Source organism: Athene cunicularia (genome assembly GCF_003259725.1).
Source record: "Athene cunicularia isolate RWA chromosome 1 unlocalized genomic scaffold, athCun1 chr1_part1, whole genome shotgun sequence".
NCBI classification, from domain to species: domain Eukaryota; kingdom Metazoa; phylum Chordata; class Aves; order Strigiformes; family Strigidae; genus Athene; species Athene cunicularia.
The window spans coordinates 113,168,513-113,193,907 of NW_020799091.1; the positions used below are offsets into that span (position 1 = coordinate 113,168,513).

The 25,395-nt window shown below is 37.6% G+C and overlaps 1 protein-coding gene across 4 annotated transcripts in view; it reads right to left on the bottom strand.

Moving 5' to 3' along the window:
* Positions 1-25,395, bottom strand: part of EPHA6 (EPH receptor A6) — a 493,307-nt gene that overhangs the window by 326,690 nt on the left and 141,222 nt on the right. The window lies entirely within an intron of this gene.

Sequence of the window (25,395 nt, forward strand, 5' to 3'; positions counted from 1 at the left end):
GGGGGGGGGAAGGCAACACAGAAACTGAAGGCTACTTTGTTACTCTCAACAGAAGCTAAGAAATAGCTCAGATACTTGTGTTACTGATTTTATTATCAACTGATCAAATTGTGTTTGATTGTGTTTTGATTTTAATATAAGTATAGAGCTAAGAGATATTTTAGTAAAAATCATTTTACATTTATTGTATTTTTAACCTAACAACCAGCTGCTACTCTAAGCGTTCCCTGTACAGCCCCGTACCAAGGCCGAAGGGATTGGCTGTAATTATCTAGTAGAAACAGTTAGAACACAGGTAACGAAAACACAAGATGATTTGTAAGCTGATTTATAATACATGTATAGGACTAGAAGAATGCAAGTAGTTGTCAAGGTCCAGGATTAATGGGAACTGAGGGAAATAACCGTAACAGCTTGCAGGTACCTGCCAAGAAAACTGTGTCCTTAAGCAGAAGGTAATTCTGGCAGGGGGAGATCGCGACCACCGACTCACGGACCACCTACTCACATTACACCCCAGACCCATTTCTAGACATCTCTAACCTTTACTGTGCAGAATCGGAAATAGGAGGAGAATATGTTAATGATTTCTTGGAAATTGTATGCTTATGTATGAAGACTTAATGAATATGTATGAGCAAGTTCTATATAAAATGTATGATTCTGGTGCCTGGCACGTGTTGTTGGTGAGGATACTCACCTACACGTCCAGCCGTCAGTAAAGGAGTGTCTGCTTATCTGCATCAAATTGGTGTCGATAAGTTATTTTTATCCCGGATTTCGGTGACACTTGAATTAAGGCTGCAGGAGTTTAAAGTTCACAAATTACAGCTGCTGTGACACTGTTTAGAAGCATCTAAGTGACACAAAATGAGCAGCTTGTGTAGTCCAGTACATCCTTAAAGTTCTATGTTTCAAGTGTTTTCACTAGGAAACTTTTTTTTTTCTTAACAGAAAAATAGTGCAAATACAGGCAAAGCTGTTACCTCCCACACACCCTCCAGCAAAAAGCTGAGGGACCTGCAATTCCTTGGGGCTCTGTCCCCTCAGCATGTCCACTCCATGCGGGACAGTCGGAGGACAGGGCTGGGAGCAGGTGGTGCAAAACAAGCCTGGAAATGAACTGCCAGTCATTAGGCTGGGAAGACACTAACTGTGAGTCACCAAAGTGACTTTGTTCATGTTAGTAATTGTGATGGTATAATTTCTGTATTTATTAAATCAAGGTGCAGCTCAGCTTGCAACCACAAGAGAAATCCACATTATTACCAAGGTGATGGGAAATGTTAAAAGTGGATGCTCTCCCTCATTCTACTCACCTGACACTGCTGATCCTGACAGCAGATTAAAAAAAAAAAAAAAGTTCTCATAGTTATTGATATAGTATACTTAATATTTACTATTAGCCGTGGATAATTGAAATGCTGAGGTTTCAGCCCCAAGCCCCAAGTTAAGGCTGACATATGGGTGATTCCCACAGCCCTTCCCAAAGGGGGGGTGAGTTTGCCTTTAGGCTCCCTCCAGGGTGCGGCCAGCCCTGCAGGGAGAGCCATTGGGTAAATGAGCCCCAGGTGTCGGCATTCAGTAAACAAAGGTCAGGTGTCCCACTGAGGGGCGAGAGCTGCGACCACCTGCAGGAAGGGCAGTGTCTGTCTGTGAGGTGGATGCCCTGTGCAGAGTTCCCTGTTGGGGAAGGACGTCCTGCCTCCCTGGAACTGGGCTCCAGTCCGGCCTGGCTTTTGTAAACGTGAGCTGTGTAGAGATTCAGTATCTGGCTTCCTTGGTCTCATGTGTTTGGCTTGTTGACTTGCGTTCATTATGCTAGGTCTAATAATTGGCAAAACAATAATGATTATGCTAGTAGCCATAGGTATGGCACGCCTAGGGATAATCCTAAAATTGGTCAGGTGAGACACTGGAATTTATAAAGAATAAGCTTTTTTCTCCATACCTTAGAAAATAACTAGAATGTCCTGGATCATAAAAACAACATATGGGATTGTGTTGAGGATAAGTTATTTGACAACTTGTCAAAGTGACTATTTGCTTACTTAACTTGGCAATGAAACTAACTTTTGAGTGTCCTGAAAGTGAACTACCTTCATTATACTACTAAAAAACACACCCACAGGTCAGAAAGACCTCTGCCCAGGTTAAGACCCTTCCCCTGAGCATGCATTGTAGAAGAAGCATTAGATAAACTGTATAATGGTACGTTAATCACTATCCAATAGGTGCGTTATGGAAAAGTAGTAATCTCTGATTGTTGTCTATAAAAGCAGCATGAAAATCTGCTGTTGCTGTGCTTGATTTGTGGAAAAGTCCACCAAGCACCCAGGCCTGAATAAATTCAGTATCTTTCCTGATTGTGTTAAGATTGGTTTATTGCACGCTGGTCATGAATCTGCTTTTGGAGTAACACTATGACAGACTGAGGAAGAGAAAATTTAGAATAAGTTCACTATCGCGTGCATAAAAATACTGTACATTTTAAAAAAATATAGAAAAACTTTGGCCATCAAACTTGGTTTAGAGAAATAACATCTAGGTCTCTTGCTAAATTTAAGAGAATCAGAACAACCTTTTAGATCTACACTGAACAGATCATTTTAATATTTCAGTTTCTAAACTGCCTGAGATCCTTAAATGTATTGGTAATATGTAATTCTATTAGTACGGGTAAATGACAATACAGTCTGTAGACCTTTAATATTAATAGCTTAATTGTAATGAGAAAACATTTGTTCCAGCTTCTCACGGGCACATTTGAATTACATCTGAGCTAAAGGCACAGCCTTGGTTTTGCATTCCTTAACGACATCTCATTAACAATGAAGCTGAACAAAAACTTGTCATAAATGTTAAGGACATTAAGTTGGAAAAGATGTTATTTCAATAGTTGCGCAACTCTTGCTACACAAGAATTACATAGGCCATAAAAGATTAAACATATTGTATGTTTACAATAATTTTCAAATATTGTAACCTATTCTGGTTGTCCATTACATTGACTGCAACATAAATGCAATATTTTACAGAAACAAATTTCATGCAACTATCCTCACTGCCAGTGCAAAACGCTTTAAAAAAAATTACTCTAGAAAAGTGCCTTTCAGTCCTAAAGTTAGCGTTAGTAGAATAAAGTTTATTCTAAGAAACATCCCCAGCAATGTATCTTATTTTGGCAAAGTGATATGGGAAGGCTGTAGGGTGGTGTTCTGGAAATAGGTATCCCAACCAAGATTAACAATGAGGAAGCTTATTCTGAATAATGAATATACATGTTGCTTGACCCCCGGCCACTTACTACCCTATATGATCTTCATGAAAAACTCTTGATCTTATTATGTTGTTAATATCCCAGTAATCAAGAAACAAAACTTTTCATATATTAAGTTATGTGTATGGATGGCACAAATAAAAAGACATGCTAAGAACAAAGTTAAAACCAGCATCACCATGAACTTGGTGAGCAATGGCAGTCATTAATCAGAGCAGGTGACGAGGCATGGTGCTGCAGATTTTTGAAAATTCTGCTTTGCATAGCCCCCCTATTTTACTTCTGTTGATTTTGTTATTGTTTAAATTTGGTTGTATTCTTCCACTTTGAATGAACTTCCTGGTAAAGATCAGGAAAGGCTGAAGACGGGATGATGGTTCAGGAAATGGCACTAAGGAGCCATTCAACGACAGACAGTCAGTTCTCATCTATTCCAGGCTACTAGAAGCAAGAGTTTGCTCAATTTTAATTTCCCATATAAAATAGGTTGCTGAACCTAAGACCACTTTTCATATGTAGATTCTATTTCCTGTAAAACACGCCCCGCCAGGACAAATGTGGGAGCTTGTGTATCTCAAACTGGGTACAGACAATGAAGCGCTGATATACAGATACTGAAATAAAATTTTACTCTGAAGATTTCCTTCTAGATTATTTTCTTTACAAACTGCCAGAAAATCTCTCACTTCTACTTGAATGGTCTTCAGTAGGCAGAGCTGAGCTTTTGTTATCTTAAGGACTGATGAAACAACACTCCTGCAGGACTGGGACCAAGAAAACTGGTGTCTCCAACTCGGATGTGCTGCTGAATCTCTCTGAAAACCCACTTACTGAAGCAACTAAAAAATGAGTCACATCTTAGCAAGTAGCACAGCTTATTATGTTTTTACCTTTTTATACACTTTTCTAATGTTATTGTTACATAAAAATACTGGTCTAGTTTGCCATGCAGTCATCTGTTCTTCCACCAATACCTCTAAAAATAAACAACTATAAATACATATTTTTCCCCAATAAGGCTATTTTGTTAAAATGTGTTTAACGCAAATGATAATGACAGAGAAAAAAAAAAAAATGACACACTTAAAAAACAAGGAAGGTATTTGGCCAGCACTAACTGTTATTTGCTGCTAATTTGCCTTTTGTTAATCCCTTTCTCTCAGTTTGAGATGTTTATTCTCTACCAGATCATCAGAGAAAAGATAAAGGCTGTGTTATCTGCTTTTCCTGAAACTAGTTTCAATTGCTTTCATTGGAAGTAAATTTAGCATCATGGTATTTATACTAGGAAGTGTATTTTCTGAAATGTAAAAAGTACAGTGTACATTATGATCTAGAAAATAAATATATATGAAAATAAAATAAAATTAGCAGGTTTCAGAGCTCTACCATTATTATGTATGCCATTTACCCCAGTTAGCAATGTTTCCATTAATTATCTTTTTTTAAACAAAACGGGTTTTATCCAAGAAAAACCCCAACTATTTTGAAATTACTTTTCACACCATATCTATCCTGTTAAAAAAGTAAAAAAGACCAAACCCTCATACACTTAAAAGCTTAAAATTTAAAAGAAGGAAGGAAATAATCATGTGGATACAACCAAAGATGGGCTTGACGCTTCTATTTTTGGAATACTGATATTAGCATTTCTGTTAACTCCAACAATTATGCTTATTGCAAAATAAGTTTTATAGAAAGAAGTGTTAGTGTGGAAATAAAAGCATGGTCTTTCATATTGCAGAGAGTCACTCTCCTTTGAGAGCATGACCACAGTGGGATAATTAGTCTGACATTTAAACGTTTCTACCTTTTAAATTGTTTATGCCCTTCAAGCAAAACAGCTGATTATGAACGTCAGTATTTTTCATCAGCCTAGGGAGAGTCCTAGGTTGCCAATATGTAATTAATACACAAAACCAGACCCAATTATGCTTAATTTTAATAAAACCTAAGAAAATTCAAGTACCAGTAGATCTTTTTCCATTGACAAAGCAAATCTTTATAGCTTCAACTCTATCTTCAACTAAGTCTTGTAATGGCTGGTAAGGAACACAATGTTGGTGAACAATGAATGAAGGGTAGTTTAATAAAGAGACTTTAATCTAAATAAGTCTCCTCAATTTAAGTTGTGTGATATGCAGGGTTTTGGCACAAGTTATGGAAGCTAAGTATAAAGTAAAAAATGCAAAAAAATGAGAAATATGTTGTTTAAGGAAAATATCGGGGAGAAAAAAAAAGTTATTTTTGATACTTTGCTAGAAGTGTCGTGCTGCCTGTTCTGTCACATAAAGACACACAAAACACTGACCGCTTGTTCAAGTTCCTTCCTAGGCAAAGAGCCACCTACCGTTATTCAGAGGGCTCCTGTCTTATCTTTACTGCAGTCAGTATCATCCCTCCCATGCCCTGCTCCACCAAGGGCACAGTGGCTGGAGGAGCCACACCACCACCAGCTTCTTTGCTCCACCTCCTCCTCCTGTGGGAAGACTGTGGACAACAGGCCACAGCCCTTCTCCTTGGAGAGACTGGGAAAAGAAAGGGAGCAGAAACACTGCAGCCCAGGAAGAAATGAGAATATACTTGTAAGGACTAACAACTAACAGTAAAGACCCTCCACAGGCCTCAACTGGTTTTGATTCCTACCACTCTCCATCACTTGTTAACCACACAGGCACCTCATAAAGCTGGCAAAACACAAAAGAGGTTGCTTAATAAATACTATTTCTTCATCAGCCCTTTCCAGCTGGTCTATGAAGGCCACAGGTACTTGCAGGTGCTTCTGAAAGCAGCCCACAGAAACCCTCTAGGACCTGCCGAGCATCTGGCAGGGAAGCAGGTGCTTTAACCTGACCCGCAGCAGCTGGGCAGCTGACTTGTTTGGAGTCAGCACAGCTGTTGTTACATTAGAGCCAAATTCCTAGTTCTTGAGAGGCAACATTCAATGTTGTTATTTTTACGTTGGCAACTCAAAAATCAGCCATGTGCTGTTTAAACTATTCTAAGTCCAGATTTTGCATACACAGAAAGCAACAAGGGTTTCCACTGCTTACGTGCAAGATGATTTAATTAATAGGGCTTTTTTCATCTCTGACTACCATTATTTCCATATAGCCTGAGGCTAGATGACTGCTGTTCTAAGAAGCCCTGCTTCTAAATGTAATGTGAACATTTTAAAAAATGCTATCTCCTATTATTATTTTCTTTTCATTCAAAATAGTTGTGCAATCCGGAGGACACACACATACTTTACTTTTATTCAATAATACAGAACAGTTGTCACTATTGAGATAACATGTCACTGGCATCTTCCCAGATCAGACTAAAACTACCGTTAATGATGAAAAATAACAGTCAAAGTAATTTCAGTGCCAGTTTTTGAAAACTCTTCCTTCCCTGCTTCTCCTTTTCTTCTGCCCCCTCTTCCTCTGCAACTATTTCACAACGTGTCCTTTGGCAGAAGAATGTGATACACATCTAGAGAAGCAGAATGCATCATGGAAATCACTGGTATAAGGAAATCAAATAGGTATAAGGGTCACAGTTGACAGGCACTCCTATTGAGAAGCTGGTGTAAAAAAAGTCTAACGTAGCCCTTGCAAGATCCTTGCCAAGTCTTACTGCTCCCTATCCTGATCTGAGGACCACATTTTGAAGGGCGACAGAAGAGCTAGGAAGAGTGCAGAAAAAAGCCAGAAAACCTATTTGAAGTCTGGAGATAATGTCCTATGGTCAGAGTATTAATGAGCTCAATCTATTTATTTATTTATCACAAAGAAGATTTAGCAGTGACTTGATTACAGTAGACTTGATTACAGTATAAGGGACTTTCAAAGGGTAGAAACAACAGATATTAAAGAGCTTTCTAATGTACTGAAAGAAGTAAGGACAGGACCAAAAAAAAAACCCAAAACCCAACAAACCCAACCCACCCTATACCAAAAAAAGCCTTCCATCAGCCAGAAACACAAGCTGGATAGATTCAGGCCAGATAAAGGCAGTGCATTTTAACAGCAAATTAACCACTAAGACAAACCAGAGAGGGTTTCTTATCCTCCAGTATCTCCAAGTACAGTCTGGCTGCAATTCAAGGAGACTTGTCTAAGCAAAACACAATGTATACTTTAATTAGACATCCATGACTTGCTCTATATAGGACTAACTATGTACCATACAATGTTCTGGAAAGCAGCAGAGCAACTCGTCAATGTTCATAAAGAGTGCTTTAGCTCTGTTTTTTGAGAAGAAACAGCAGCTAATAATCTTCTTCCAGAAAGAGGAAAAAAACTTTCAAAAATTGATTCAGAGTATAAAACAATATTGACATTTTCTGAACTGATTTCACTCACTTTTATTGGCTAATGTGACTCTTTGTAAACATCCTATTAGATAACAATACTACAGTCCAGTCTGGCCTTAAAGGAGTGGTTCAGCCTAAGAGGCTCTGACATTCCCCGTCCAGCTGAAGGTGAGCTTACAAGCACTGACAATGCAGTCAGAAATGGCTCTTGCTCATAGATCTTTGGCCAGGCACTGCTTTTGCAAGTCTGAAGACAATTCCTCAGCCTACCCAAATTAAAAGTGTCTTAATTCACTAAGATGCTTAAATAGTTATTAACAGGGCAATTTCAGAAAAATACTGTGCAAATCTCGGGGGTTTTTTTTTGAGAAGCACACACAATAAACTTCTCCCTTATTAACACTAATTTATAACTAGTTATGCATTTTTTAGAAATAGATACAAAGTTACTGAATCAAATCCAATAAATGATAAATACATTTTTGAGAAGTCCTTTGTCTCTTCAAGGAATGGACAGGTTTATAGCATCACCCCTACAGCTATTTTGTGAAACTGAAACCACAGTTTCATGGAGCATTTCTTGGGCTTGTTCTACTTACGTTGGCAATACCCAGATGTAAACACCACCTTGGAAGACCTCCTCGAACTGGTAAATACAGCTGAATTGTGGGTTGTCCATAACACAGATATGATGAACATCTGGGAGTTGCTAGGGTTAATGAATATGTGACACAGCATGGTGGATTCACTCACACATCCCTTAATTAACACATTTATAAATATTCATAGGTCAACTAGATCTCTAATTATTCCCACAGACTTAGAGAAGCCTAATCTTCTACTAAAACCTTAGCCTTTTATCTTTTTATCTATTAGAGGGTTTTTGACCAAATGTTAAATCTGTCACTTAAAAAACCCTGTGAATTAGTGAGTGCTCATTAGAATTTGGAAAACTAATTTCAGTGAGAAGTGAATTTAATTAAAGCAAAATGAAACGTAAACAGCATGGTGCAACAAGCTGAACAATGAACACTAAAACCATGTAATATGTTGTCTTATCTCAGGTATAATACCATTTCATGTGGTATTCTTTACACTACAGTAAAGCTTGAGGCAAAAACTAAAAGAGGACTTACTATTTTATTGCACAGACACATGAATATATCTCATGAGTCTGCATACATATCAATACACGATGAGTCTGTCCCTATACTGCACACAGATGAATCAATTATTGGCCATCTCATTTTCCTCCTCCATAGTGGTTTGCCCATGCCCTTCCTCTACTCCGCAAACAATCCCAACCCATGATGGGACCTGCCTGACCCATTACAATATACCAGAAATGCACAAACCAGACTGTGTTGGAGGTGCTGGTACAGCATCTCGTCCTGTATCAAGACATTTTACCACACCTGTATTTTGCAGTGCAGCCCTGCAGGCAGAGAGGATGCAGATGCCCAGCAGAGTCCTGCACTAAGAGAGCTGCAGTATTTATAGCGTTGGCCCGGGCATCCAGCACTGCTCTGTGTATTTCAACCTTGCCTACTGAATCCTGCCCTCTTTCAGCTAATCTGCTGGCTCTCTCACTCTTGATCTGTAGTTGTGCAGAAAAACATGCATGGAGATAAACTCTGATTGAAAAAAGAAAAATCTTTCCAATTTCAGCACAAGCCCATCTTCAGAGCAGTTAAGATCTCTCATAGACTCATCTTTGTCTCCAGTAACTACTGAATGCCCAGAAAAAAAACCCTGTAGTGCTCAGAAACCCGTTACCAACCTCCTCAGGTTTTGATTTTTTTCTTCTCTTTTCTGTTACAGATTTTCCTTTGGCAGAAAACAGCTTTGCTGTATCACAGCTGAAATATCACCTGCGAAGAACTCTACACTCCAGTTTCGTGAGATGAAACATCTGTAACTGCTTAAATCCAAGTCCCAGAAACTTATCTTCTGATGAGGACTGAAACTCCTAGACATCAGTGCAGATTTTGCCCTACCTAAGAGCCCAGTGATGGAGGTAGGAAGGGTTGGAAGATGCATTGGAAACATAATGGATGATCAGCAAGACAAGAGAATACACTGTGCAAGAGCATAATTATAAACTAGCATAAGCGATTCTTGGATGCGAACGTGCAGGTGCTTTTGCTCAAAGGTTAGGAAATAGGCAAGAAATATGTAGAAGAATGGCAAAAATCCATAGCTGTTTCAAGAGGAGGAAATACAACTCCCATGCTTCTTGTAGAATCAAGCAAAAAAAATGTTAACTGATTTGCAAGTAATTTGAGCTGGAATAGACACTGCTGAACAAGAAAGGTACTTCAAAAATCTTACAAGGACTACTGCAGTCAGTTGGATGTTAGCAGGAGTGTGATTCCCAAGAGTCTCTTTTGGTGACAGTAAACTTGAACACCGTCCAAGACTGAATTGTTTCTTTGCCTGGCCAAAGTCTGCATACTGGAAAATAAAGGCAAAATAGTACAGGATTGTTGAAAACAATTTTACATTTTGCCAATGAAAACAATTGGCAAAATATAATTTGATATCTGTGTTTATACAACTTACTGAGGAGAGAATACACTGTAATGTTATAATCAGAACCTGATAGCTTGTGTATCTTCCATTTTTTTTTAGGAAGGACAATGAGAAGAAATTAAATATCAACATTTATAATATTGGTATAACATCTAAAGAAACAGACATTAAAGCCCTCATCAGCATATCTGCATCTAGTATACTACTTTTTGGGTGTCTTGCATCTCCAAATTCCTTTACTTGAAAAGACAGTATTTGCTAAAATCCTTTTTCTTTTATTCACACCCATTTTTCCATTATATCTTTGCTCCCATACTCACTATGGGTTTTTTTTCTTTTCCTTAGTTCCTTCCCTTTTAATGATCTCAAAACTATACAAGAAATATATTGTCAACCTATAAGCATTTTATCACGAACAATGCATCCTACTAAAATAAAACAGCTCGTAAAAATATCCTGGTTTGAAGACTTCAGGAATTACAGTTATATAACAATGACAGATAAATACCAAGCAACAGAGAGCAATTATAGCTACAGGTATCCAATATGTAGCAATTATTCCTTTACAGCAAAGCGTAATCTCACACTGCCTATATTGAAGAACGAAGTTACTATTGAGTGTTATATGCAATTTTATGCATGCAAATATAAATTAGATTTTGATATTGCATGCAAATTCAGTTTGAACAGTTTTGAAGTTCACTAAAATATTGTAAATACAATTATAAATCCAGAAACAACATCTAGCCTCAGACTGCTAAGCATATAATCTCTAAACAAACAAATACAAAATGATACTTTCCATACTGGTTGTGGCTCGTTCCCTCCCTGCAAACTGGTCATGTTTCCATTACATAGCATTTGGTGCTCTGGTTTTAAAACACAATTGTTCTTTTTTGATGTTTCTTCCGTTCATAATAGCTTAGTTAATGTGAGGGCTGAGCAGATGAAATAAATCTCATCCATTCCAGTTACTGATGAAGTCCTAACAGCAAACCATCACCAGAATTGCAATAAAGTTTTATTTCATAGGGAATTAGTTGGTTCACTTAATGAAAGAGTTGAAGAAAATGTATTTTTATAGTGGATGCTCAGGGGACCAAAACTTAGGACAAACTGAGGATCTGAATTTTCAACCGTAGAGAAGTAATTACTATTATTTTGGGAAATAAAAAGCTGAAGTGCATTATACTTTTCATGGTGCAGCTGGTAGGGCTAACAGTGCTTCTGAAAAGACCAATTTCCTTTTGAGGCAATATGAAAGAAGAATTAGTGAATATGAAACAAAAGACATGTTATTGTAATACAATATAAAAAAAAAAAACCCTTATAAACCAATAATCATAGAACGGTTTGGGTTGGAAGAGACCTTAAAGACCATCCAGTTCCACCCCCTGCCACGGGCAGGGACACCTTCCACTAGCCCAGGTTGCTCAAAGCCCCGTCCAGCCTGGCCTGGAACACTGCCAGGGAGGGGGCAGCCACAGCTGCTCTGGGCAACCTCTGCCACTGTCTCACCGCCCTCACAGGAAAGAATTTCTTCCTTATGTCCAACTCAAACCTACCCTCTTTCAGTTTAAAACGTTGTCCCCTTGTCCTGTCACTACCAGCCTTGGTAAAAAGTCTGTCTTTCTTACAAGCTCCCTTTAAGTATTGAAAGGGTGCAGTATGGTCTCCCCAGAGCCTTCTCTTCTCCAGGCTGAACACCCCCAACTCTCTCAGCCTGTCCTCACAGGGCAGGGGAGGGGCTCCAGCCCCCTGAGCATCTTCGTGGCCTCCTCTGGACCCACTCGAGCAGGCCCAGGTCCTTCTTGTGTTGGGGGCCCCAGAGCTGGACACAGCACTGCAGGGGGGGGTCTCATGAGAGTGGAGTAGAGGGGGAGAATCACTTTGTCGACCTGTTGATGACACTGCTTCTGATGCAGCCCAGGATGTGGTTGGCTTTCTGGGCTGCAGTCACACATTCCTGGCTCATAGTCAGTTTTCCATCCACCAAATACCCCCAAGTCCTTCTCCTCAGGGCTGCTCTCAATCCACTCATCACCCAGCCTGTATTTGTGCTTGGGATTGCCCCGACCCATGTGCAGGACCTTGCACTCAGCCTTGTTGAACTTCATGAAGTTTGCACAGGCCCACCTCTCCAGCCTGTCCAGGTCCCTCTGTGTGTCAACCACATCACACAGCTTGGTGTCATTGACAAGCTTGCTGAGGGTGCACTCAGTCCCACTGTCCATGTTGCCGCCAAAGATGTTAAACAGCGCTGGTCCCAATACCGGCACCTGAGGAACTCCACTCGTCCTTGCTCTCCACTCAGACATGGAGCCATTGAGCGCAACTCTTTGAGTGAGACCATCCTGCCAATCCCTTATCCACCAAGTCATCCATCCATCAAACCCCTGTTTCTCCAATTTAGAGATAAGGATGTCATGTGAGGCAGTGTCAAAGGCTTTGCACAAGTCCAGGTAGATAATGTCAGTTGCTTTTCATTTATCCAATAACACTGTGACCCCATCACAGAAGGTCACCAAGGGATTTGCCCCTAGTAAAGCCATGTTGGCTGTCAACAAGTACCTCCTTATTTTCCATGTGCACTACCATATCTTCCAGGAGGACTCGCTCCATGATTCTGCTGGGCACAGAGATGAGACTGACTTGCCTGTACTTTCCTGGGTCCCCTTTATATCCCTTTTTAAAAATGGGGGTTACATTTTCCCTTTTCCAGCCTGTGGGAACTTTGCCAGACTGCCACAGCTTCTTAAATATGATGAATAGTGGCTTCACCACTTCATCCTCCAGTTCCCTCAGCACCTGCAGCTGCATCTCATCAGGTCCCACAGGCTTTTGCACCTGAATTCCTTAGATGGTCTTGAACCTGATCTTCTCTGACAGGGTGGCTGGAGCCTTTGCTGGTGAAGACTAAGGCGAAAAAGTCATTGAGTACTTCAGCCTTCTCCACATCCCAGGTGACCAAGTATCCTTTCTCCTTCTGGAGAGGGCCCACATTTTTCCCAAGTCTTCATTTTATCATAAACATACCTGTAAAAGCTTTTTTTATTGCCCTTCCCATCCCTGGGCAGTTTGAATTCTATCAGGGCTTTGGCCTTCCTAACCTGATCCCTGGCTACCAGGACAGTAATGACTGACAAGTGCTGGAGTAGGTTTGCATGAAAGCAAAGGCTAAAGCAAAAAAGGATAAAATTATATGCTCATGAACAAGGAAAGTTAAGCAAATATGGTAAGACTTTAAATATAACAGCAGGATTTCATTTGGTGAATTAATGATTAGATACAGAGAAGTATAATGGCAAGTCAGAAATCTTACTGCAGTTTTCTTGAAGGCTGTTGAAATTCCTTCACCAAATATGTATCAAAATTACAAAAAAAAAAAAAAAAAAATAGTTAATACATTAACTATTGTAAATATAAGTTGGCTGAGTAATGTAAACCTTTTCAGTAATGCCTGTAAATATTTCAGTTGAATTGTAAATGTGAATAATCAAATGCTGATGGGGTAAAAACCATGTCACTTGCAGTCAGGCCGAATTTGCTCCTATTCATCTTTTCTTTTGCAACAGCACTGTTTCTAGGAATAGCAACCTGGAGGCTCTGGGATTCTGGAAATGGTTTTGAGGAACCCCTGGAAAAGCAGGAGTTTCAGTCTAAAAGTTATTGGCTTTTGCTTTATGACACTCAGTGGAAAGTCTTGTTCCTTCTATAAACTCTTAATTTCAAGCATTTATTTGAAACACACAAATTAACTTTGTGCTAAAACAAGACTTTTTCTAGATTCAGTTTTTTTGTTTCAGTCATTTCTCCCACTAAATGGAAGTTCAAAACTGAAGACAAATGTGCAAGTATCACATAAACATCTTCATCCATTTTTAAAGGAGCAAAAGTATTTGTGAGTGAATTAGCAAAAAAAGCGTGTAGGAGGAAAAAGCAATGATTTTTAACCAACAAGCAAGTTGACTACAGAACAGTTCTTCACATCAGAATTCAGTATAATTGTCAGTGTTTTCTGAAGAATGACAAGGGGTGAAAGAATAAAGGTGACTCAAGGAAGTGGGATGAAAAAACATTCTATATGAAAACATCACCTAGACATACCTCTTCAAAGAGCTTGGCCTGTGATTATGCGGAGAACTAGCATCTCCTCTGATTCAAAACCATCTAGAATAGTCATGCTTAATAAATGTTTTGCTTTTAGCTTTTAATATAACAGTCATCTCTATTGTATATTTGAAAAATCTATAAGTACAGATCAACAGAAATGCAAATATAATCAATTTTTTGCTTGTACTATGTAGGTTTTTTTAAACGTTTCATAACATCAAGTAACTTTGGAAGCATCCTGATAAATGTAGATTAACGGATGCACTGAACAGGCATGTGGAATTCAGTGGGTTGCCACCTTTTTTGTCTTGTGCTCTTCTAACATTCAACATACCTTACAGTGGTGGAAAAAAAACCACATATGAATCCATCTTTCCTACTTCAGAACTAGATGTTGAAGAGGAAAAAAAAAAAAAAAAGAGAAAGAAGCTTTAGATTCCCAACCAGAATTCAGTTATTCTGAATGTAGTTTTCAAATCCTGCCAATCAGATATTCCTGGTATTATTGATGAAAAGTAGGCTAGGGAGTAAATCTAAAAGAGATGGCAGGAACAGGCAAGCAGACACATTTCTGCAAGCAAGAAGTTACAGTATTTACTACAACCTACCAAAAAAAAAACCAACCAGATTATCAAATATATAGAAACCACTTCATAGACATTATCAGTCATGGTGTTCTTGACTGAACAGAAACCAACTAGCCCCATGATACTTTCTTATGTTTCAGACATATCAGAAACACAGTGAAGCACAAGCACCCCTTCTATCCAGACATGTATGTGCTGTCCTGCTTTAGCATAGCTTATTTTCTTCTGTCATTCAGCTCTGCACACTCTTTTCCCATTGATTTTAAAGTTTTTCGAAGTTTTAATGCTACATTTTAAAGGCTATCCATGTCAATATACACTTGATTTTATAATTTTCAGACTTTCCATAGAAGATCTTGATCCTCCCTAAAGAATACTGTATCTACTATTTAGCTATCATGAAGATCAAATTCCAAAAGACTGTAAATGATGATCCAGGGCTGAATTTCAGGCACATCAAGCACCATGACCTTCTGTGAGTTTCAAGTGTATGGGACGAAATAATTCAGTTACAGCTCAAGTAAGGCAAGCAAAAATCCAGTGACTACTTTTGAATATTTAGTTGTTAGTGCTTTTAAAAAAGAAATCAAGTTTCCTTATACATTATTCGCAATGTGGAATACGAGCATCGTTGCATATACATCCCACTCTGATAGGTTTTATGATAAAATATGAAATATCTGCTCTAACACCAGGAGCAATGAACACTGTATCTTAACTGCATGCTGCGTGATACTGATTTAATAAACATATTTGTTAATGTAACAAATCAAGCAGAACAGTTCGTATTTAATCACTATTGTAATTGCAATCACAAGAGTAATTGCTGATTCTTTTTTTGAAGTCCCAGGGGATTCTCTTTTGGATAAAATTTAAGACCAGAAATGGGAGTAATTGGTGTCTGCTCCCACTTTCTGAATTTCCATTCACACAAGCCAAGAGGAAAAGCTGTGGGCAGAGTTCTGAAAAGCTGACTCAGTTTCACAATGTGATGGACACCTATTGCAAATTGTAGTCCCCCAAAAATCCAGTCACTAGAACAGTTTGTCTCAAAAAATGCAGTACATCCCCTCTTCATTTTTTCCCTGCACGATGGGAACATAACAGTTCTGTGAATAAGGCCCTTAACATCTCCCTACTAGGACAGAAGATATGAGTAGCAATTATGATAATTAAATGTAATTACATTAAAAATAATTAGCACTTCAGCTATCAATTGCTGTGCATTGCACAGCAATTAAAACCAGACCAAATTTCAGTATAATTTTTATTACTCTGTTCTTCATTCAAAACAGTAGATGGTAGAGAATATTTTATTTTCATGTGTGCTGTGCTCTCATTTTAATGGGCACTATCATCATCTGAGTAGAATAATTACTACCAGAGGTGACATAATTGTCAAAACATTACAATTTGGACTTTTTCCCGAAAGACTCAAGTAACTTATTTTAATATGTATACTTATGAGACTGTGAATAAAAGATGCCTGCCATCCAACTTTATGGCTTTACAGATCTCTCCCCATTAAAGATGAGTAACTGAGACCCTGTGAGGATAACAGAGTAGAAAAGAGAACAAGATAAGAGGAAGGGAGACACAATAGCACTGGAGTTTGTACAAGCCTCAGTTTAAAAAATGTAATCTTGTACTTGGTAACCTGTAATGAGCTGGGAGAATACTGCTTTGGCTAACCAGCCAAGTAGAGTTACTTGATTTTGACCTGATTTTTCAGGATAGTGACAAAAACCTTAATTCAGGTTCAACCACTACTATTACTTTTGAAATTTTTTATTTAAAACTTTTTCATTAGACTAGACTTTCCAATGACAAAGTGGAAAAAAAAAATCTAAACCAAATCCTTTTTCTTACCAAATTTAGTCCCCTAATCTAAGTCAATCTGTATAACATCTTCCTTCAAAACGATGCACAACTCATTCTAGAGTGCAACAGGTGGGTGGAATTTAAATAAATTTATACAGACATGCACACACACACATATGGTATCTAAACACAGAAACACCTAAAATAAATAAGAAAATCGTCCAGGTATCATTAGCTTGCAAAAAAAAAAAAATTTTACATGGTTCATGTCTAAAGTTATTAATGAATAATATACTTCTAGTCTGTGCTGTTAAACAAAACCTTTACATCTCTCTCCAAAATAAATCAAATCATTAATAAATCTAACTTTAATAGGTTATGTACATGGGTATCTTTCAAATTCAAGTTAATTTGAAAAAAAAAGAGAGGGAACATATCTCTGAAATCTTATTCTTAGGTAATGCTTTTTGTTGATTTTCACTGCACATTTTTAATTTAACTTCTTCATTTGCCTGTGGAATAACTGGAATAAGACATAAGGTCATTGAACTAAATTACAAAGAATTCAGAATATCTAAGTCTACACTTCTAAAAGTATGCAAAAAAACATGAAAGGAGGTAAGAACATTGAGAAGACATTCAAAAAATATAAGGTGGAACTGAAGGAATGGATTTTGTTGATACAAAAAAAGAGGGACAGAACAGAGATAAAAAAACCCATCCTTCTCTGACATGATAATGAGGGTGCTATCCAGTAGATGACGATGTATAAAAAGAAAATATGATTAAACTGCAACAAAGAGAATCAATGTAAATAACAGGGAAAGTTCTTCCAATCTTACAGTGACGAAAGGCAGCAAGAGCAAGCTTGTAGTCTCCTTCAGATAAAGTTTTAAACACCTTAGACAAAACCTCTTTCAGAGTTGGTATAAAGTACAGCACATCCTTCATCAATGCCAACAGCTGAATTAAATGATCTCTGGGGGTGCCTCCTAGCCTCACATTTCCATGAGTGCTATGATCTCTGCAGGTAACACATTAGAATATGCTATTAATCCCACTTCATGTTCCAGTTAAAAAACTCCCTGCAGAGCAGGAAAAAGGTAAATCCTGCATTTAAGTCACAGCCAATACCTCTAATATCCTTGTAGAGAGTTGAAAGGTGAACAAAGAAATAGCCACAAGAAGTGTTAACTCTGTGACCTACACTTACATCAAAGTAACACAAACAAATATGATATCATCAGTAGTACTATCTGACACTGTATTTGCGGAATAATATACATATATTTTGTGGGGCTGTCCTTCAAATGTGGAGAAATATAAATAAGTTTCACTCAGAGCCCTCCAGCCCAAGATGGCAACAGGACATGCACCGTCAATCAGGAATTTATCAGATTGCACTGCTGAGTGGGCATGGGGTTTTCACACATAGTTGTACATATCTACCAAGCCTTCTTTATGTACAACCAGTAATAGCTTCTGGTTCAGAAATCGATAGTTCTGTCATACATTTGTTACGAGGAGTGATTGGAACGCCCATTTTTCAATCGGGAAAAAAATAACTGATGCAAAAGGCCTGTTTACTGCAGATAAAGGAGACTGGAGAGTTTATGATAATAGATGGGGCCAGAAAGAGCCTTTAAGGAACAGCTCTGCAAAGAGAAGGGAAGGCATGGAAAGTTTCATCTTGTATAGCTGGAGTGTTTGTGCAGATGAATATAACTACATAAAAACTTACTTACTTCTGAAATATATATTTTTTAAAAGGTATGGAATAAATAAGAGCATTTACAAAACTCTCAACCTACTGTAGGCAGTCCATCACATTATTCACTCAGCTTAACATATGCTCACTAAAATAAAATGAAATCGCACCACTTACACTGAAAGAAAAACTCCATTTTCACAGCCTCGGACACTGCATTTCTCTTTTTGTTAAAACTTGCATAGTAGTAAGCCTCTCTAGCACTGTATTTATTAATAATCTAAGAAATAAAGTTAACCAAGGCATGCTTTCTAAACATTGTCTTGTTCATAGAAGATACTATTCAGATAGCTATTTCATGCTAAAGAACTCCATACTACTGTCATTCCTCCAAACTGAAAGTGCAAATGAGCATACTCAGATATGACATCTGCATTAAGGTGACTATATATCTATGGGAAAAACCCATAAGGTTTTCTGATGCTAATTACCTGCCAGCAGGTAAGGTCAGTGCTAACAGTAGTTTAAGAATCTTTTGCAAGCAAAAAAATTTGTGATGAGGATAATATGCAAGGACAAGATTAAATTCCACAGGATTTTTTTTAAAATACAGAATTGCAAGTAAAAAACCCTATCTTTAAGTATGAAAAAGAGCAAGGTCCAACATTCTGGGTGATGCTCTTAGTCATACGGTTCTGTTTTAGGTAGTACAGCAAGGAACAGGAGTTGGACTCGATGCTTTATCAAGGAGAGTGCAACAAGCTTTCAGCACCTAGAAAACACAACTTAAGCTTAACTATACCGGACTTATTTAACTGCATGAAATGAAGACAAGTCAAAACAGTTTTCAGCTGTGCCAGAAGGCCACTTTAAGGACTGTGAGATGACCTGTACTTCATATCTAACAGCAAATAGAACAAAAGGAAGACATTTAGGTTGGAAGGATGCTTAATAGTAAGGAGACTGAAGCCTGAGGACTTATGTTCTGTATTCACCATCAAATCATCTATATAAATAGAGGTTAGGAATGCTACAGATATTAGTAATCTAGTTGTGTCAGGGACATGGTCTGAATGACTTCCAGAGTTCATTTGGAGTCCTATAAATCTATGGTGGTTTTCTATATATTGCCAAGCACACATATCTATGCCTTTAAAGAGGTACGTGCACAGAAATAGATTTGTTCTTTAAATATGCTTCATTTTGTGTCTCTTGGACAGAGCAACCATCTTAACAGAGTTGTGTGAAGACACGAAAACCCCCATACAGTAAGGTTGTTTTTTTAAAAAAAAAACCCCAAACCAACCCAAACAAAAACAAATGTGAATTTGGAAAGGCTCAAAGTTTTTATTTTTCCTATGTAGGTTTTACAAAAGTTTTACAAACCATAAACTAAGACTTTGGTGGTTCACATTATAATTCTCAAATCCTTTCCCAGATAAATTACCAAAACAAAGAGCAGTGCTGCTTAACTCAGTGTATACAGCTTTAGAAGTCTCTACTGAAAAAGTCTGCAATATGGAAAATTATATACTTCATTAATGTAAACCAAAGCAAACTGAACAGACATAACCATAAATAAGATTTTTGGAATGTATTAAATGAGTGGGTTTGGGTTGGGCTTGGTTTGTTTGGGGGTTTTTGAATAAACTAATGAGCAGATCACCATACTGTTAATTTAAGAAACTTTCAATCTGAGTTATGGGAACTGTAGTGAAGAAAAATTAAGTCAATGAGATATGATCAGCCTAGAAAATGAAAAAAATACAAATATTTAACAGTCATTCTCTAGAGAAGAGTAGGTTTTATTTGCACCATTTTTTTTAGGACAGAAAAAGAAGTGGGCTGAACCTGCATCACTGTAAATGTATGTCAGCTATTGGGAAAGCATTATTCTAGAAAAACATTAAACATGAGGAAAAGTTGTTATGGGAAACTAAAATTCGCTGAAGGATCTGAAGTTCTCTTTAAAACCTGTTTTTTGTTCGGTTTACATACTTTGTTCTTTATAGTCAAAGGTACTTTAGCCCAGCAAATTAAGATTCACATTATACCATTCAGTTATCTGTACATACTCGCCGAACACTCTGGAAGTAATTGAATGTAACAAGGAAAAAAGGAAATTATCATTTGGGACTTATATTTCTTGACCTTTTTCTAGTTATCTAAAAGTTTCTGAATCTACTAGACTTGAGCAAATATGTGACTATTGATTCTAGAGTAATATACAACTGTCCTATATATTAAAAACACCTATTAGGCCCAATGCCAAATTTGTATTAGGGTATTAACTCATTGAAAGGAGCAAAATCTAAAACAAAACTCCTAAGCAAGCTAGACAAGAAATACATGGGGTAGCAGTTAATCTTCATTTGACAAAAAAAAAAAAAAAAATTTAAACTTGGCTATGAGTATGATTTCAAAACTTGAAGTTGTTTTGGTAATGGTTCTCTCAGACATTAATATTAACTGTGCATTATGAAGTACAAACCGTGGAACTTCTTGGCATGTGAAGTTTCCATTCACTGCAGAACAGTGCCTACCATAAGACAAGTAGGAAGTGAATTAAATGTTTTGTCTGGAAAATGAATCCACATACTTATTTCCTTTTAAATAGGTAAGAATTATTTATATAGACAGATTAGCAGACATTCTTTAAACTAACCAAAACACAGACAAGTGTATCACCACCTATTTTATGTAAAAAGAAATTAACATCACGAGTACAGCAGTAACTTCTCAGATATCTAAACACTCTGCCCTCTTCAAATTGTGCCTTTGTGAGTGGATGAGAAGGTAAGTACAACTGACATCTTTCTGCGTATAAACATTGCGTGTATATAGCAACATGCACAGATGGCCATACGCAGATATCCAGATGATATTCAGGAGTCTATTCACACTTTAAAGTTTCACACAAACATACGTGAACTAATAGAATACCAAGTGTATGCCAGACAAAACAAGCATAACGCACATCACACACATGGACCACTGAGTACATATGACCTTACTGAGTTAGTGTTGTTATTATTATTAATTTGTATTATAAAATATTATATAAACATGTATATATTGATATATTATTATACATTACATATTTTGATATTATGTTTATAACATATTATGTTAGTCCTGCAATTTTCTTTTTGGAAGCATCTAGAATTCCTTTCTCCAGTTTTAATTGTTGTCATCTTACAAAGCAAAACCTGAACCTCTGGATTTTGGCAAGTTAAGCTGCTGACATGCTAATGTCATGCTCCTCTAATGCAAGCCATATATCATAAGAACCACACGGTATTTTTCAGCAGTCACTCATGAAGCAGCCTGCCTAAAGGAAGGTCATACTCAGTCATTATATTAGAGAATCCTTCTGCATGAACATGTTACCTATGTGGTGTGTCACTTTGTGTTTATAGCAGCGTTACTCCAAGTCTGATGTAAATTTTATGACCCAGAAGGTTATATCACTTAGGGACTCTGTCAAAGATCTTCAGCCTTATCAGTCAAGCTACTTTTTGACAGAAGAAAGAAAAGCTGCACACAGCAGGAAGACTGAAGAGTCTCTGCTGTTGTTTTTTTGTGGTTTGCCCCCAAAGGATGGAGATCTTGAGCTAGTTTAGTTAAGGAGTTGCTGGAGCAGCATGCATGGAGCACTCTGTGATGTTTTGGAAGTCATTTCCCAAGGTTAAGCCACAACTAAAAGCAGTGCATCATTGTATCTACAGTCTAAATTAATGTTAAATGACAAGTGTGCATCCTTTCTGCCATATTATTTCACAAGTCAGCTGCTGGAGAAACATGAAACATTTCTCTTGCACCGGGACAAGGCCAGAAGCACTGCCTTTCCAGCTGTCTCTGCCAAAGGAGGGGAGAAAATACATTCATACCTTCATACGCAGGCAGTTTTTCCCAGTGTACTGGTGTCGAAATTGGTGAATGGACAGATGTCAAGAAAAATTCAGTACAGAATTGGAAAGAAAGTTTACCCTACAGTTCATAACAAGCAGCTGATCAAAAAGAATATTAGACTGTTATGAAAGCGTTTCCATGTATCTTTTGTCACATTTTACATTTCTATCTTTTTATCACTGGATAGTAATAGCTCACCACACCTAAATTCATAGGTTTCTAAATCAGTGTCAGCCAGAAGATATTTACATCTAACTCAGGGAATTATGTTTCTGTTAGGCCCAGTCCTGTGCACTCTAGCATAAACAGCACATAGCTGTGAACAATAAAGACTTTATCACCTTGGTAGAAACTACCTGCTACATGTACCGTGGGACACTCCAGATACCTGTAAAATGAAGAAGGGTTGGAAACTTCAAGTGTACAAGCACAGAACAGGCACAAAGCCTTTCTTTCTCAGCGAACTTTTGATATATTTTCAGGACTGTGTGACCAACTACCCTGAAGAGCTTGCTAGTGGATGCTAAATAAAATTAATAGTATGTAGTAGAGCTTTTGACATGGCATGAAAAAACCCAAATGGTACTGATGATGTACTAAACATCAGAGAACAGAGATAAAAGACCATATTTCTGGGTAAAGGATTTCATTTTACAGATACTGAATGCATGACCACTTGTCCTTACATCTAACTGATTTTAAATAAAATTACTAGCTAGAAAGACAGAGGCAATGTAAAAAGCTATAAATGCAGTACTGATGCAACAATAAATTCCATAAAATAAGAGATTCTTCTTGTGAAGCAGGTTTTATTAATTCTGTGCAAGTGATCAGCCATTTTAAATATTTTTGAGACCAAATAAAACAAAACTGAGCAAAAGATGACCTAAGTTGTTTCACACAGGTAACCTACTGGAAAGAAAACCTGCATGCGCACAAACATCTGCCTTTCCAACAAGCTAAAAATGTATGCTTCATTACAGAAGCAGTGACCAGGAGTGCTAAAGATGCTATAAGCTCCATCTTACTAAATAATAAAAAGGTATTTGACTCCGATGTATCAAGTAAAATTCTGGAAACACGAACCCACAGATATTTAAATATAGCTATTTTTAAACAGCAAAAAAATCCCAGAAAAAAATTACACCTCTTTCATCCTTGACTAAGTGACCACAAATTTCTCTTGTAGTTCAAGTTAATTTCTCTTGTTAGAGAAACATTAGTATCACAGAACCACACTTACTAAATGGTGTTTATTTATACGACACAGACACTTTGCTCTATATTATAAGCATGTCTCATATGAACTTTCATATGAAAATACATTTATATATAGGTAATTTTGCAAAATGCAGTTCATCTATCCTGTTATTTTTTCCTTCCACTTTAAATACGCTTGTCCTCCTTGAGCTACTTTCTTTCCACTTCATGAACAGGAAAAGTAGCAGCAGACTCAAAATATCTTTTGCCTGATACTGCTCAGTGGATTAATTTCCGCATATTCATATTTAATCAGCATTCTGCCATTTGCAGAATTCGGTATTAACCACTGCCCTTTTCCTTTCTGAGCACAATTATGAATGATTAACAAGACTTACAGTTCATTACAGACTTGTAATACAAGCTATTTTTCCAGTGATCTGTTTTTTACATTCAGCATTATGCAAGACTGGTGTGTTGCTTTACAGAAAAACGTTATTAGTACTCTAACACTGCTACTCTTTCAACGTCATCGATTATTGGAACATATGGCATTGATGAATAAACGTGGTGAAGTAAGAGCTAGGATGTAAAATGGAACCCAAAGGCCACCCTATCAGGGAAGACACAAAGCATCCTATAGCCAGTGCTGAAGACCTCTTTCTGGAAATCAGAATTATTATCATATAGTCTGATATATCTGGAAGGACTAACATCCCCTGGACAGTGCACAGTTTGTATAATCACTGCTAGTTTCTAGTCACTGATAGTTTACCAGCCCTTAAGGAAAAAAACCAACCCCAACAAACCAAAATCCTGACAAATCCATATAAGCTCCACCTCACCTTCTCACTTCTCCATCAAAGAGAAGAGATGTGTGAGAAATATCACGGCTCTGAACATTGTACTTTTATGCTTTTGTAAAATTTTTGTTATGACGAGTGTCTCGCAGTATTTTGAACTATTTTCTGTTCTTAAAGAATTATACATATAATACCATGCAAGTCTGTGAGGTAAGAAGATAGAGTAGTAGCTCTACAATTACTTGAGGCTGAAAAGCCTGTTTCTTTTTAAAAGTCAGTTTTGCTTAGCTTTACTGAACTACTGTGAGGTTTGGTGAATGTTCAGTGGCTTCAGAGCAGGACTGTTGATATAAACATGGGATCATTTTAGCATTTGAAGGGACATTAGATATGTGCTTGGCTCCCAATTATTCCTTGTGAATTCACCAACAAAGAGTAAGGAAAAATGTTAATATCCAGAGAAGAGTGTAAGCTTAACGCATGTGCGAGAATCCACTCTGTCTTTCTTGGCATTACCACGCAGACTAGGACATAGAAAGGTCTTTACCAGGAGGTGACTGAAGAAAGGAAATAGAAGAGTTTTGCTATGAAGCAGGTGTGGAAGATACGTGCCCAAGAAGAGGAAACACTGGCAAAATGTCACACTCAAGATAGCTCAGGCCTCTAGCAGACAATGAAGTCCCTTTGGAAGACGACTATGTCTTTTACCACATGTAACATCAACACAGCCAGGAACACCTTCTAAAATGCTAATGACTTAATGGCATAAGATGAAGATACTTCCCTGACAATAGTGTCAAGCACTGGGAGGTTGAGGCTTTATATGTTGCAAGAATGGAGAAATGGGAGAGGAGAAAAATACAGCTCTTCTGTAAGCACTCAAATTCTCCTTCCAGGCACTCAAACTTTCCTTCAGAAACCTGTCAAGAATTCAGGACAAAGACTATGCTTATCAAATATCACTTCACTTTTCTTTTACAAGCTCAGTTAGTAGCTATACTCTTCAGAAATGTCAAAGGTACTATTCCCTTGCTGTTATATTTAAGGGAAAAGGATGAGGTAGGAATTATGCAGGCACAGCATTATGCACTCAGACACTTACATTCTACTTACAGCTACCACTGTGTAAATAAATCACT